This window comes from Odontesthes bonariensis, chromosome 11 (assembly GCF_027942865.1).
Source record: "Odontesthes bonariensis isolate fOdoBon6 chromosome 11, fOdoBon6.hap1, whole genome shotgun sequence".
Taxonomy (NCBI): domain Eukaryota; kingdom Metazoa; phylum Chordata; class Actinopteri; order Atheriniformes; family Atherinopsidae; genus Odontesthes; species Odontesthes bonariensis.
This window is the reverse complement of record NC_134516.1, coordinates 30,065,823-30,080,971: the sequence shown is the minus strand read 5'-3', so window position 1 is coordinate 30,080,971 and position 15,149 is coordinate 30,065,823. Positions and strand designations below refer to the sequence as shown.

Below are 15,149 nucleotides of genomic sequence, written 5' to 3'. Positions count from 1 at the left end.
GAGCCAGAGCTGCTGAATCTTGGGTCTCCCTGAAGAGCACCTTGGACAAGGCCGGGAGCTTGGACAAGGCCGGGAGCTTGGACAAGGCCGGGAGCTTGGACAAGGCCGGGAGCTTGGACAAGGCCGGGAGCTTGGACAACCAGTTGCGTTGGCACAAATGAGCCATAGCCATTGAATCTTGGGTCTGCCTGAAGAACAGGTTGACTTAGACCAGAGGCTTGCACAGGTGTCGCCATATAAACGTCACTGGAAGCAGTGTAGGGCACGGTCACCGGGCGGCCAGCGGCTGCTCCCTGGTAAGAGCCAAAATGACCTGCAGCTCTTGTGCCGCTGCTGCTCTGGCCTGCTGATTTTGAACCTGGGTGCATGAGAACAAGTTTAGCAGAAGCTGATTCAAGCAAGCATGTAATGTTTTACCACAACAGATGATAGCACACCTTTAGTGGGAAAACCCCATGTAGCAGCAGTCAACAAGGCAAAGAGGGAAACCCTGAAATTATGTACGACAAAGAGTAAGAACGCAATATTAACTAATGTTTCCAATCAATCAAACAAAAACTGTGAAAGACAGCTTGTGCTTATACCTCAGGAAGAACCCAGCAGCTGTCATGGTGAAAACAAGCTATGAGAGGAAACAGCAAGGGTGAAGGGTTATAAATAATGCCACAGACCAGCCCAGACCAATCAAAGCTTAACGTGCTAACAACAGACAGCTGCTCATGAGGGACTATCAGGACAGGTGGACGCTGGAGGCTCATCTGGTTGCTCTGGTATCAGCCTCATTGTCTCCTCTCGCCTCCACCCTCCTGTCTGTGCTAAAGGCACTTAGTCACTGCCAAATATTTTACTGTCGTAAAATAGCTCTACCCAAATTGTCGTAATTCTCAGATTTTCTATTTCAGTTAAACGTAGAAGCTGGAAATAACATCAATGGCCAAGTTTTTCCCCCAAAAGTGTATTTTATTTCCTAAACATGAGGCTTTTCTAACTTTAACCCAGTACTTTTAATGTTTTACACCTTTCGACCAAGTAGTTCTGGAAAAAAAGCTGAAAAACGAATGAAGGAAACAACGGTCTCACAGCAGTTCAAAGACTGGTGTCAAACACAAGTCCCGTGTTTAGGAGATGGTTGACTATCCTCTGCATCCTTTTTAATCTCCTGACTTGGTCAGTATTACTTGTTGATAATCCAGCGGTGCAGGATGATGTTTCCTGTTAGTTTTGGCAGAACTGGTGCTCAGCTGCTGGCACAGAGGAATAACTGGCCCAGCAAAGAGCCTCCAACAAATAACCAACCGGATGATCCAGAACTTCCTGCTGCTAAACAAAGAGAAAACAGAGGTCATTGTCAGCTGTTAAAAATCTGAGCTCAGCTTCAGGCTGTGATGTTAAAAAGCACAAACCAAGCAGGAATCTGGGTGTTATTATGGACTCAGAGCTGAACTTCAGCAGCCAGATCAGGTCAGTTAGGAAGTCAGCCGACTATCACCTGGAGAATACTTCCAGGATTAAAGGACTTCCTTCCCTGGTTACCTGTCAGGTTTTATTACTCATTTTAAAAGCTTTGAATAGTTGGACGGTTGCCTCTGTCTATGATCTGTGAACTCCTTACTCCCCTGATTGCTGCTCACACGGCCCACTGTTTAATATAACTGAGCTGTTCATTAGATGGAAATGAATCCCTGCATACTCCTAAAAATCACTTTATTTTGAGGCTTTTTCTTCTAATTAAAACCCCACTTTCATAATTACTCGGGACTCTTTGTAAAATGCAAATAAAGCCAGAAAGATATGATCTTAGAACTATTAAAAAGTTCTATCTAATTAGAAATGGTGCAAGTTCGGTGCCATCTGTTGGTTTCCTTAGCGAGGAAATAGTTTTTGAATTGCTCTGTATGAATGAAGTGGATTCATTCTGATCATAATTACAATGAATTGAACTCCAATTGGCTTGAATTGGACTTTATTACTGAAGTGCCCTGAGATGACATTTGTTGTAATTGTAATAGTTTATTTTGGCAACATTTTAAACAAACTCACATTATTCTGTCTTGGAAAACACTGCTGGTGGAAAACATGATACTGGCTGCTGAAAAACTGGCAGAAGTGGACCTTCCAACGTGACAGTGACAGGAAGTAATCAGCTGAAGTCGTCCAGAGATTAACAGAGAACACAAATCAACATTCTGGAGATTGATATTAATGCAAGAATAAGATAAGTGACAAAAATTAGTTACAACTATTTTCCCCATGGGCTAAGCAGCCTAGGTCGATGGTTTGGGCCGGGATGGGTCCCGGATAATACCATTGCCAAACCGGCATTGCATTTCTCTGATCCATAATCTCGGTCGGCAGCAGAGGCGTTAGAGGGAATCCCCTCGGTTTGTCAAACTGGAAACTTCCACTTGACTGGAGGAACGTGTGAGCGGCATCTCCGTCAAAAGTGTGAGCAGGAGCTCAAGCAGTGCAACCGAGTCCCTGCAGGATTGTGTGAAACTCTGAAAGCAGCAGCAGCAGAAAGTGAATATCAGTCAGTTCTGAAAGAGGCAGAGAGCTGGAAAGAGCAACTGAAAGAAAAGAGCCACGTTGGTGGAGCGGAACTCTCTCTTAGATTAGCCAGAACTATCGAGAAAAGCCAGGCTTTCTGTGAATCCAGCTTCGTGGAACACCCCTCAGGACTTCCAAAACTTCCAGACTTCTGAACTGGGTTTCAGTTCCTGTTTTTTATTCCTTCATCAGTTTTATGAACCATGTGGCGCTGTGGCTTAGTTGGTCAAAGTGCCTGTCTAGTAAACAGGAGATCCTGGGTTCAAATCCCAGCAGTGCCTGTGTGCCTTCAGAGCTAGCTATGACTTAGCATGAGAAACTGGTTATTAGCAGGGTTCTACTGAATGCTTTGCATTGTTGCTCTTCATCAAATGATGGACCTTTAATTGAGCATCATGGTTATTATTAGTCTGTTCTTTGGTCAGACTTGATAAAAATGTGTTTTAGAAGTCCCAGTTAGTTTTGGGAGAGTCTCTGGCGCTCATTTCCTGAAATGGATCCAGTTCCTGCTCTTTATTCTTTCATCAGTTTTATGAACCATGTGGCGCTGTGGCTTAGTTGGTCAAAGTGCCTGTCTAGTAAACAGGAGATCCTGGGTTCAAATCCCAGCAGGGCCTGTAGGATTTGTTATCAGCTTTCTACTAAATGCTTCTCACTGGTCCACTTAATGAAACTGTGTATAAATAGCACACAGCTTTTAAAGTCTCATTTATGCCTATTTTATGCTTTCAGAGTGTAATTTTCCTCCGTTCACATAACACGTCAATTGGTTAGGGTACAGTACGGTGGAGGTTCTCCTCCTGTCACACTACATAACATCAAAATGAACGTACAAACCGTGAAATAGTCAGAGTTAGAGTAAAAGCTGAGGGCAGGACGTCATTTCCTTGAAATATGTAGCGGAAAATAATACGCAAAAGCAGAAAAAAGCCTTGTAAAAACACAGTAAATGACTTGGCGTGTAATAAGTACACCGCTTCATGAGATCTGGCTGTAACTGGTGAAAGTGACTTCCTCATGAACACCAGGGTCTGAGTTGAAAACCCAACAATATCTGCAAAATATGATGAAGTTTTGAACCAATTGGAAGCACTTCTACTCATGGCTTTAACTATTCTTGAGGTACAGAATTACAAACAACTTCTGAAATGGATCCAGTTCCTGCTCTTTATTCTTTCATCAGTTTTATGAACCATGTGGCGCTGTGGCTTAGTTGGTCAAAGTGCCTGTCTAGTAAACAGGAGATCCTGGGTTCAAATCCCAGCAGTGCCTTAAGATGTTATTATGTACGTCAACATGGGGCCATAACTGTTTTCAGGAGTGCTGGGCTTCCAAAACAGTCTGTACTTGGAGGCACTTCATCTCATGGCTTTAATCAGTGCTTCTCAAAGTGTGGGGCCCAGCTGTTCACCTGGGGCCCGTTGCACAAAAGTAGGATAAGGGATTAAGCCGGGATATGTTGGCTATCCTGGATCAACTTATCCGTGATCCGGTTGCAAAAAAGTAGGATAAGGGAAGTGGGATATGTTCAGACTCAAGTTACCATGGAGATTTATTCTGTGAAGCTAGCCTGCTCCAGACCAGGCTAAGTTCCAGGATCTATTTAATCTCATTCCTTATCTCAGTCAGCGGTCGCCACAATTGGAAACCAATATTTATTCCACTGCCTAGAACATATTGTTCCAACATTTAACTATACCTACTATCATTATTGAAACATTTGTGATCATTAATTACAATCATTTTAGATAACTGATGATTTTAGATGAACCACTAGATAATTTAGTTTCCCACAGACTACACATAAAGTACATCACCATATAAATATAAATACACAGAGAGTACCATGATGTTCCTTTATTGAACAAGCATGAATCAAAGCAAGTAAACCATCAGCTCCTTTCAAAACTGAAGTCACACAGTGCTCTACAAGACAAAAAGCACAGAATCAAAGCATGCAGTTTGAGACAAACTGTTTGTAAAAATGGTAATACAAATAAAATTGCCTTGCCTATACAGCACAAAAATCTTCTGCCATTGCAGGCCCAACTTAAATAAACATGCAATACTAATTAAAATAATTTAACACATATTGGTCTCTGACCAGCCGACCACAGTCGTCATCCGGGAAGATGGCAGGATTGTCCCAGTCTATGAGAGCTGGCACTCTGGGGGCCCTCTCCTCTCTCAGGCAGGCCACATTGTGGAGGACAGCACAGGCCACAGTGATATCACATGCCCTGTCTGGGCTGACTCTCAGGTGGGTCAGACACTGAAAGCGTGCCTTCAGTAGGCCAAATGTCATTTCTATCCGGGCCTTGTTCTGGCATGGGCATGGTTGTATGCCAGTTGTGCCTCCAGAGGGTCTGCAAATGGAGTGAGCAGAAAAGGCTGGCAGGCATACCCTCTGTCACCCAGCAATACACCCAGGAATTCACCTGTGAATACAAAATGTTACCATCACAACCTCATAAGTAGTGACCAGGGGCGTATCCAGCCATTTTGGGGCCCTAGGCAAAATATAGACATGGGGCCCTCATTTTTTAAATAAACACATAAAACAAATTACCATCCCAATACCCTTACTTTAAATTGAGATTAAAGAATCGCAATAAACCAATACTGCACTGCCACTAACAATGGTATCAACTCTCCACAGTAAAATCAGTTTCAGATTTCTCCAGCATTTGCCAAAATTAGATGTTTATTATTCAGATCAAACAAGAGAGAGAGCACGAGAGAGAGAGAGATTAGAATTTCCATGACACAAGTAAGTTACATGTGAAAATCAAATAATGTTTTCACTGCCAGAGATACAAAATGATCTTATGCTTAACAGAACTAAAATACAAAATGGACATGAGTAAAACCACCATTTACATTTACCAATGAAAGGACCAACGAAAAGATTTTGTGTGTGGACAGGAATAACATTGGTTCAGTGTTTGCTTTGAAAGCAAAATCAAGCCATAGGAATGATTTAGAAATTCGAGGACTTCCCAGCACTTTACAAAATTCCAGCATTATCCTAGAAGTAAAGCCCTCCCTCAAAGGCCTGCCTGCCAAAGTATTTTGTGAGTGCATGTGTACAGAATAACAACAATATATCAACATAGTAAATTGGGGATTTTTTAAAAGGCTTAGACAGGCTGGATATAGATAGTTAGAGCAAGCAACCTCTCCCCACACCCCTCTCTCTCTCTCTCTCTCTCGTGCCGGCGCAGTCCAAACGCGCATGGTGCACGAGTTATTGTATTGCCTGCATGCTCTCACTCGCATTGAAAAAAAAAAAAAAAACAAACACTCCCTCGCACTGGGATGGCAGACCCCTTTTCAGGGGTGGCGGCTGCCACCCCGTGCCGCCCTGGTAGTTTCGCGCGTCTGAGAGTTTCTCACAGTCTGTTACTCCGGTAACTGACCGAGAGGTTAAGTTACCTCTCTTTGTGAAACAGGCTAGAGTTAGCCCTCTTTCTCGGGGTTGAGTTACCTCCCTTTGTGAAACGGAAAACTCAGGGTTTCCCTCATTTCAGGGTTAACCAACTCAGAGTTTTCACTAAACCTGCTTCATGAAACGGACCTCTGATCAATCATGGTGCATTATAAATAAATATAGCTTTAGAAATAAATATCCAAGTCAAGTATGTTTTGTCTCTTTCTCCCTATCTTCTTTTTCTCTGTCTGTATCCCTGTTACTCTTCATCTGTGTCCCTGGTTTGCCTTCAAGCTCCTCTGCTTCACACCTGTCTCACTCATCTCTTCTTCATGTGCTTTTCCTGCCCTTTATCAGGTCTCATTCTCTCATTTTTTCAGCAGTGCATCTGCAATTCTTTTGTTCTCTGTCCGTTTCTTTCTTTTAGCATTACCACTATCATAACTCCGCTTCATTTTTCACCGAGTCGCACACAGTTCCCTCGCTTTGATTTGAAATCACGTTATGTCGCACATTGCTACGTCATCATATTCTGGACTAGTCCAATGCACAATGGATGGGGGCATGTGTGCTTGGACAATTATTATTTAGGCATTAGTTCGGTGTTATGCTGATATGTCTGGTTTTTTTTTCATAGAAATGTTTTTTTACTTTACAAAAGTAACAAATTAACATTGGTTTTTTTGTGTATTTACTTTGGCTGGGACGGTCAGATTTGGGGGCCCCTATGAAAGACAGATTTGGTTGGGGCCCTAGGCAAATGCCTAGGTTTGCCTAATGGGAGTTACACCACTGGTAGTGACATTCTTAACACAGCCATGATGTTAAAAGTGGTTATCAATAGAGGTTCTGTGGCTCACCTTGTGATAGGCGCCGATAAATCTCTGAGTTCCGAAACACTCGGGAGTCGTGGACCGAGCCGGGCCACTTTGCCACAACATTACTGATCAAATAGTCAGCATTGCAGACCATCTGAAATGATAAGATGTTAAACCAATTAATGCACATCACAGGCAATGTACAGTGTTCATTAATTAACTTTATCAAAAGTCATGTTCACCTGTACATTGATGCTGTGGAAGTTTTTCCTTTTCACAAAATCCCCCTCATGGCCACCTGAGGGGGATTTTATTTTGATATGTGTGCAGTCCACTGCATCAATGACAATGGGGAAACCTGTAATACGATGCAATGAGTATCTTACTCTGAATGTTAACATTGTAATTGTAACTGTAATTTAAAAAAAAAAAAATTCTTACCTGCAATCCTATAGAACTTGATGTCACAGAGTCTTCTATGCCCAGGGAAGGAGATGAAGATGCTTGCAAGTCCTTTATTTGCGTTTTTTATTTCACTGCTAAAACAGTACAGGCAATGTGTGGGCAGGCACATTCTTAATAAAAAGTTGCTGCCATGTCCATTTTGGTTGCTTGCTTGTGCTTGACTCAGAGCGCAGATCTCGAAAACACATGAGAAGCTATACAGAATCATACGCGGCGGACAGCACAGCTTTATGCCAATTACGCACACAGGCTCCACACCTCCACACGCATCGCGTCTGCAATCATATTTCATCAGGGGAAATCACATTTTGCCAATATTTTAGAGACCCCCCAACATTTCCCAAATCATGTTTTCAGGGGGGTTTCTTGTCAGTTTCAGGGGGTCTCGGATCCCCCGAGTCCCCCGTAGTTCGAACACTGCCTAATTGTGATAATTTCAGTGGAGTGGTGAGTGTGATTTGTGCACTACTTACGCATTCAGGCGGTCAGCAATGGTTTGCCACGCTTGTTCCCTTTATTTTTTAACTGTGGCAGTATTTCCTTTTTGTTTTATTTTCTCCGTCACCTCTTCATATACTTCCATTAATAATTATTGCTCCGCTGGTGAGAAATACGCCGCCCTTGTTGCCATGGTGAATTAGTGAATCTATGATCGATCGTGGGGTCTATTTAAGGAAGCCGTGTGCAGCACTTATCCAGGATCGCTTTCAGCTGGCTTAATGAATCCGTGTCTGCTCATCCTGGATTGGCCTTTGTGCAACCAACTAAGCCTGGGCGCACATGTTTTGAATTCCTTGAACCTGGCTAAGTAACTCATCCTGGATGTCTAAATCCTACTTTTGTGCAACGGGCCCCTGCACAGATTGATCTCTGAAGACACAACTCCTTCCTCTCACATATTTCGAAGACTGACCATTTATAACAAACAAAAAATAAGCTTTTTCTTGATCGCCATATCTTAGGTCTGTTTCAAGAGTTGAATTCCTTCATGAAAATGATGATTTGTAACCGTTGAATGTCAAAGGTGAACAAGCATGTATGTCGTTGTTGTGGTCGAGAGGTTAAGGGGATGGATTAGAAATCCATTGGGGTCTCCCCGCGTAGGTTCAGGTCCTGCCGACAACGATAACATTATTGACTCAGGGTTGCAAAAAGTTAACCTGGAAAGAAGCACAAGTTCTTTGACCATTTGATGAAATAAAACAAAGGCCAGATGTGTCGTTGATGACATGAACTTCTGCACAGATTGATCTCTGAAGAGACAGCTCCTTCCTCTGACCCATTTCGAAGATTGACCATTTCTAACAAACAAACAAAAAGCTTTTTCTTGATCGCCATAACTTAGGTCTGTCTCAGGAGTTGAAGTCCTTCATGAAAATGATGATTTGTAACCGTTGAATGTCAAAGGTGAACACGAGTTTATGTCGTTGTCGTGGCCGAGAGGTTAAGGCGATGTATTAGAAATCCATTGGGGTCTCCCCGCGTAGGTTCGAGTCCTGCAGACAACGATAACATTATTGACTCAGGGTTGCGAAAAGTTAACCTGGAAAGAAGCACAAGTTCTTTGACCATTTGATGAAACGAAACAGAGGGCAGACGTATCGTTGATCACATGAACTTCTGCACAGATTGATCTCTGAAGACACAACTCCTTCCTCTGACCCATTTTGAAAGATTGACCATTTCTAACAAACAAACAAAAAAGCTTTTTCTTGATCGCCATAACTTAGGTCTGTCTAAGGAGTTGAAGTCCTTCATGAAAATGATGATTTGTAACCGTTGAATGTCAAAGATGAACATACATGTATGTCGTTGTCGTGGCCGAGAGGTTAAGGCGATGGATTAGAAATCCATTGGGGTCTCCCCGCGTAGGTTCAAATCCTGCCGACAACGATAACATTGTTGACTCAGGGTAGCGAAGAGTTAACCTGGAAAGAAGCACAAGTTCCTTAGACTATTTGATGAAACAAAACAGAGGGCAGACGTGTCTTTGATCACATGAACTTCTGCACAGATGGATATCTGAAGAGACAGCTCCTTCCTCTGACCCATTTTGAAAAATTGACCATTTCTAACAAACAAACAAAAAAGCTTTTTCTTGATCGCCATAACTTAGGTCTGTCTAAGGAGTTGAAGTCCTTCATGAAAATGATGATTTGTAACCGTTGAATGTCAAAGGTGAACTCGAGTTTATGTTGTTGTCGTGGCCGAGAGGTTAAGGCAAACCATCGGGGTCTCCCCGCGCAGGTTCGAGTCCTGCCGACAGCGATAACATCATTGACCCAGGGTTGTGAAAAGTTAACCTGGAAAGAAGCACAAGTTCCTTGGACCATTTGATTAAACAAAACAAAGGCCAGATAACATGTTGATCACATGAACTCCTGCACAGATTGATCTCTGAAGACACAGTTCCTTCTTCTGACCCATTTTGAAAGATTGACCATTTCTAACAAACAAAAAATAAGCTTTTTCTTGATCGCCATATCTTAGGTCTGTCTCAGGAGTTGAAGTCCTTCATGAAAATGATGATTTGTAACCGTTGAATGTCAAAGGTGAACATGAGTATATGTCGTTGTCGTGGCCGAGAGGTTAAGGCGATGTATTAGAAATCCATTGGGGTCTCCCCGCGTAGGTTCAAATCCTGCCGACAACGATAACATTATTGACTCAGAGTTGCGAAAAGTTAACCTGGAAAGAAGCACAAGTTCCTTAGACTATTTGATGAAACAAAACAGAGGCCAGACGTGTCGTTGATCACATGAACTCTTGCACAGATTGATCTCTGAAGACACAGTTCCTTCTTCTGACCCATTTTGAAAGATTGACCATTTCTAACAAACAAAAAATAAGCTTTTTCTTGATCTCCATATCTTAGGTCTGTCTCAGGAGTTGAATTCCTTCATGAAAATGATGATTTGTAACCGTTGAATGTCAAAGATGAACATACATGTATATCGTTGTCGTGGCCGAGAGGTTAAGGCGATGGATTTGAAATCCATTGGGGTCTCCCCGCGTAGGTTCAAATCCTGCCGACAACGATAACATTATTGACTCAGGGTTGCGAAAAGTTAACCTGGAAAGAAGCACAAGTTCCTTGGACCATTTGATTAAACAAAACAAAGACCAGATAACATGTTGATCACATGAACTCTTGCACAGATTGATCTCTGAAGACACAACTCCTTCCTCTGACCCATTTCGAAGAGTGACCATTTCTAACAAACAAACAAAAAAGCTTTTTCTTGATCGTCATATCTTAGGTCTCTTTCAGGAGTTGAAGTCCTTCATGAAAATGATGATTTGTAACCGTTGAATGTCAAAGATGAACATACATGTATGTCGTTGTCGTGGCCGAGAGGTTAAGGTGGATGGATTAGAAATCCTTTGGGGTCTCCCCGCGTAGGTTCGAGTCCTGCCGACAATAATAACATTATTGACTCAGGGTTGCGAAAAGTTAACCTGGAAAGAAACACAAGTTCCTTAGACTATCTGATGAAACAAAACAGAGGGCAGACGTGTCGTTGATCACATGAACTCCTGCACAGATTGATCTCTGAAGACACAGCTTCTTCCTCTGACCCATTTTGAAAGATTGACCATTTCTAACAAAAAAACAAAATAGCTTTTTCTTGATCGCCATAACTTAGGTCTGTCTCAGGAGTTGAAGTCCTTCATGAAAATGATGATTTGTAACCGTTGAATGTCAAAGATGAACATACATGTATGTCGTTGTCGTGGCCGAGAGGTCAAGGTGGATGGATTAGAAATCCTTTGGGGTCTCCCCGCGTAGGTTCAAATCCTGCCGACAACGATAACATTGTTGACTCAGGGTAGCGAAGAGTTAACCTGGAAAGAAGCACAAGTTCCTTAGACTATTTGATGAAACAAAACAGAGGGCAGACGTGTCTTTGATCACATGAACTTCTGCACAGACTGATCTCTGAAGACACAGTTCCTTCCTCTGACCCATTTTGAAAAATTGACCATTTCTAACAAACAAACAAAAAAGCTTTTTCTTGATCGCCATAACTTAGGTCTGTCTCAGGAGTTGAAGTCCTTCATGAAAATGATGATTTGTAACCGTTGAATGTCAAAGGTGAACTCGAGTTTATGTTGTTGTCGTGGCCGAGAGGTTAAGGCAAACCATTGGGGTCTCCCCGCGCAGGTTCGAGTCCTGCCGACAGCGATAACATCATTGACCCAGGGTTGTGAAAAGTTAACCTGGAAAGAAGCACAAGTTCCTTAGACCATTTGATTAAACAAAACAAAGGCCAGATAACACGTTGATCACATGAACTCTTGCACAGATTGATCTCTGAAGACACAGCTCGTTCCTCTGACCCATTTTGAAAGATTGACCATTTCTAACAAACAAACAAAAAAGCTTTTTCTTGATCGCCATAACTTAGGTCTGTCTCAGGAGTTGAATTCCTTCATGAAAATGATGATTTGTAACCGTTGAATGTCAAAGATGAACATACATGTATATCGTTGCCGTGGCCGAGAGGTTAAGGCGATGGATTAGAAATCCATTGGGGTCTCCCCGCGTAGGTTCGAGTCCTGCCGACAACGATAACATTATTGACTCAGGGTTGCGAAAAGTTAACCTGGAAAGAAGCACAAGTTCTTTGACCATTTGATGAAACGAAACAGAGGGCAGACGTATCGTTGATCACATGAACTCTTGCACAGATTGATCTCTGAAGACACAACTCCTTCCTCTGACCCATTTTGAAAGATTGACCATTTCTAACAAACAAACAAAAAAGCTTTTTCTTGATCGCCATTGAAATCCTCCATGAAAATGATAATTTGTAACCGTTGAACGTCAAAGATGAACATACATGTATGTCATTGTCATGGCCGAGAGGTTAAGGCGATGGATTAGAAATCCATTGGGGTCTCCCCGCGTAGGTTGAAATCCTGCCGACAACGATAACTTTACTGACTCAGGGTTATTGAAAATTAACCTGGAAAGAAGAAAAAATTCCTTGGACCATTTGATTAAACAAAACAAATGCCAGATCACATGTTGATCACATGAACTACTGCACAGATTGATCTCTGAAGACACAGCTCCTTCCTCTGACCCATTTTGAAAGATTGACCATTTCTAACAAACAAAAAATAAGCTTTTTCTTGATCTCCATATCTTAGGTCTGTCTCAGGAGTTGAAGTCCTTCATGAAAATGATGATTTGTAACCGTTGAATGTCAAAGGTGAACACGAGTGTATGTCGTTGTCGTGGCCGAGAGGTTAAGGTGATGGATTAGAAATCCATTGGGGTCTCCCCGCGTAGGTTCAAATCCTGCAGACAAAGATAACATTATTGACTCAGGGTTGCGAAAAGTTAACCTGGAAAGAAGCACAAGTTCCTTAGACTATTTGATAAAACAAAACATAGGGCAGATCACATGTTGATCACATGAACTTCTGCACAGATTGATCTCTGAAGACACAGTTCCTTCTTCTGACCCATTTTGAAAGATTTACCATTTCTAACAAACAAAAAATAAGCTTTTTCTTGATCGCCATATCTTAGGTCTGTCTCAGGAGTTGAATTCCTTCATGAAAATTATGATTTGTAACCGTTGAATGTCAAAGATGAACATACATGTATGTCGTTGTCGTGGCCGAGAGGTCAAGGTGGATGGATTAGAAATCCTTTGGGGTCTCCCCGCGTAGGTTCGAGTCCTGCCGACAACGATAACATTATTGACTCAGGGTTGCGAAAAGTTAAACTGGAAAGGACCACAAGTTCCTTAGACCATTTGATGAAACGAAACAGAGGGCAGATGTGTCTTTGATCACATGAACTTCTGCACAGATTGATCTCTGAAGAGACAGCTCCTTCCTCTGACCATTTTGAAAGATTTACCATTTCTAACAAACAAACAAAAAAGCTTTTTCTTGATCGCCATAACTTAGGTCTGTCTCAGGAGTTGAAGTCCTTCATGAAAAAGATGATTTGTAATCGATGAATGTCAAAGGTGAACAGGAGTGTATGTCGTTGTCGTGGCCGAGAGGTTAAGGGGATGGATTTTAAATCCCTTGGGGTCTCCCAGCGTAGGTTCAGGTCCTGCCAACAACGATAACTTTACTGACTCAGGGTTGCGAAAAGTTAACCTGGAAAGAAACACAAGTTCCTTAGACTATCTGATGAAACAAAACAGAGGGCAGACGTGTCGTTGATCACATGAACTCTTGCACAGATTGATCTCTGAAGACACAGCTCCTTTCTCTGACCCATTTTGAAAGATTGACCATTTCTAACAAACAAACAAAAAAGCTTTTTCTTGATCGCCATAACTTAGGTCTGTCTCAGGAGTTGAAGTCCTTCATGAAAATGATGATTTGTAACCGTTGAATGTCAAAGATGAACATACATGTATGTCGTTGTCGTGGCCGAGAGGTTAAGGCGATGAATTAGAAATCCATTGGGGTCTCCCCGCGTAGGTTCAATTCCTGCCGAGAACGATAACATTATTGACTCAGGGTTGCGAAAAGTTAACCTGGAAAGAAGCACAAGTTCCTTAGACTATTTGATGAAACAAAACAGAGGGCAGATGTGTCTTTGATCACATGAACTTCTGCACAGATTGATCTCTCAAGACACAGCTCCTTCCTCTGACCCATTTTGAAAGATTGACCATTTCTAACAAACAAACAAAAAAGCTTTTTCTTGATCGCCATAACTTAGGTCTGTCTCAGGAGTTGAAGTCCTTCATGAAAATGATGATTTGTAACCGTTGAATGTCAAAGATGAACATACATGTATGTCGTTGTCGTGGCCGAGAGGTTAAAGCGATGGATTAGAAATCCATTGGGGTCTCCCTGCGTAGGTTCAAATCCTGCCGACAACGATGACACTATTGACTCAGGGTTGCAAAAAGTTAACTTCAGACTTTTGCTGCACAACGCCTCTTGGCGTAAAATGCAGTGAAAGTTCCAGAATACCTGGTCTGGGTTAGCCTCTCGTACCTTTTCTCTCAACTTGACGACAACTCCGGCCTTTCTTCCTACCATGGAAGGTGCACCATCCGTAGCCACATTGACAGCGCGACTCCAGTCCACCTCCAGATTGTTAAGGGCCCCGACAAGGCTAACAAATACGTCGTTAGCCTCAGTCGTGTCTGTCATGGGTACCACGGAAACAAACTCCTCCGTGACATTCAAGGCAGCATCCACTCCGCGAATAAATATCGCCAACTGAGCCGTATCAGTCACATCAGTGCTCTCGTCAAGAGCAATGGAGAACGCAACGAAGGATTTAATCTTTTCTTTAAGTTGGCTATGCAAGTCGCTGGAGAGCTCTTCCACTCTCTCGGTCACTGTAGGTCGGGATAAGCTGATGTTCGCGAGAGCTTGTCGATTTTCTGGACACACTAGCTCGGCTGCCTTTATCATGCAGGTCCTCACGAATTCGCCCTCAGAGAAAGGCTTGGAAGCTTTGGCTATCTCCCATGCGATGACATAGCTCGCCTTCACTGCCCATAAACATGAAATAAAATGTTAAGTTAGTATTGAGAATGAGGAGTCACGGTCGGCCATGTTGGCAGGAGACGCTGTTGGTTGCCAGGGGCAACGCCATCAGAACTTAACGGAGGCGCGCCGAGACAGAAATCCCCATTCGAAAACAGCTTCAGTTAACGTAAAAATAAGAATTTGAGAAGATGTACAATTAAAACAAACCTTCATATGTCTCTCGGAATTTCGAGAAAGCCGCTTGCTGTTTTTGGAGGGATGAGGCTAGCTCGTTGAGCTTTTGTGTCCTACGTTGCCCTGTGTAGTCGTTGTACTTCTCCTGATGGGTCTCGTAATGTCGTCTGATGTTGTACTCCTTTGGCACAGCCACTTGTTGCGAACAAATTAAACACACTGGTTTGCCC

General features: G+C 42.6%; 6 non-coding genes across 6 annotated transcripts; all 6 read left to right on the top strand.

Moving 5' to 3' along the window:
• Positions 1-2,754: 2,754 nt before the first annotated feature.
• Positions 2,755-2,828, top strand: trnat-agu (transfer RNA threonine (anticodon AGU)). The gene has a single exon. It is a non-coding gene; the product is annotated as a tRNA-Thr (tRNA).
• Positions 2,829-3,090: 262 nt separating this feature from the next.
• trnat-agu (transfer RNA threonine (anticodon AGU)) lies at positions 3,091-3,164 on the top strand. The gene has a single exon. It is a non-coding gene; the product is annotated as a tRNA-Thr (tRNA).
• Positions 3,165-3,745: 581 nt separating this feature from the next.
• On the top strand, positions 3,746-3,819 carry trnat-agu (transfer RNA threonine (anticodon AGU)). The gene has a single exon. It is a non-coding gene; the product is annotated as a tRNA-Thr (tRNA).
• Positions 3,820-9,071: 5,252 nt separating this feature from the next.
• Positions 9,072-9,153, top strand: trnas-aga (transfer RNA serine (anticodon AGA)). Its single transcript has one exon. It is a non-coding gene; the product is annotated as a tRNA-Ser (tRNA).
• Positions 9,154-10,216: 1,063 nt separating this feature from the next.
• Positions 10,217-10,298, top strand: trnas-uga (transfer RNA serine (anticodon UGA)). The gene has a single exon. It is a non-coding gene; the product is annotated as a tRNA-Ser (tRNA).
• A 1,452-nt stretch (positions 10,299-11,750) lies between these two features.
• Positions 11,751-11,832, top strand: trnas-aga (transfer RNA serine (anticodon AGA)). Its single transcript has one exon. It is a non-coding gene; the product is annotated as a tRNA-Ser (tRNA).
• Positions 11,833-15,149: the final 3,317 nt, after the last annotated feature.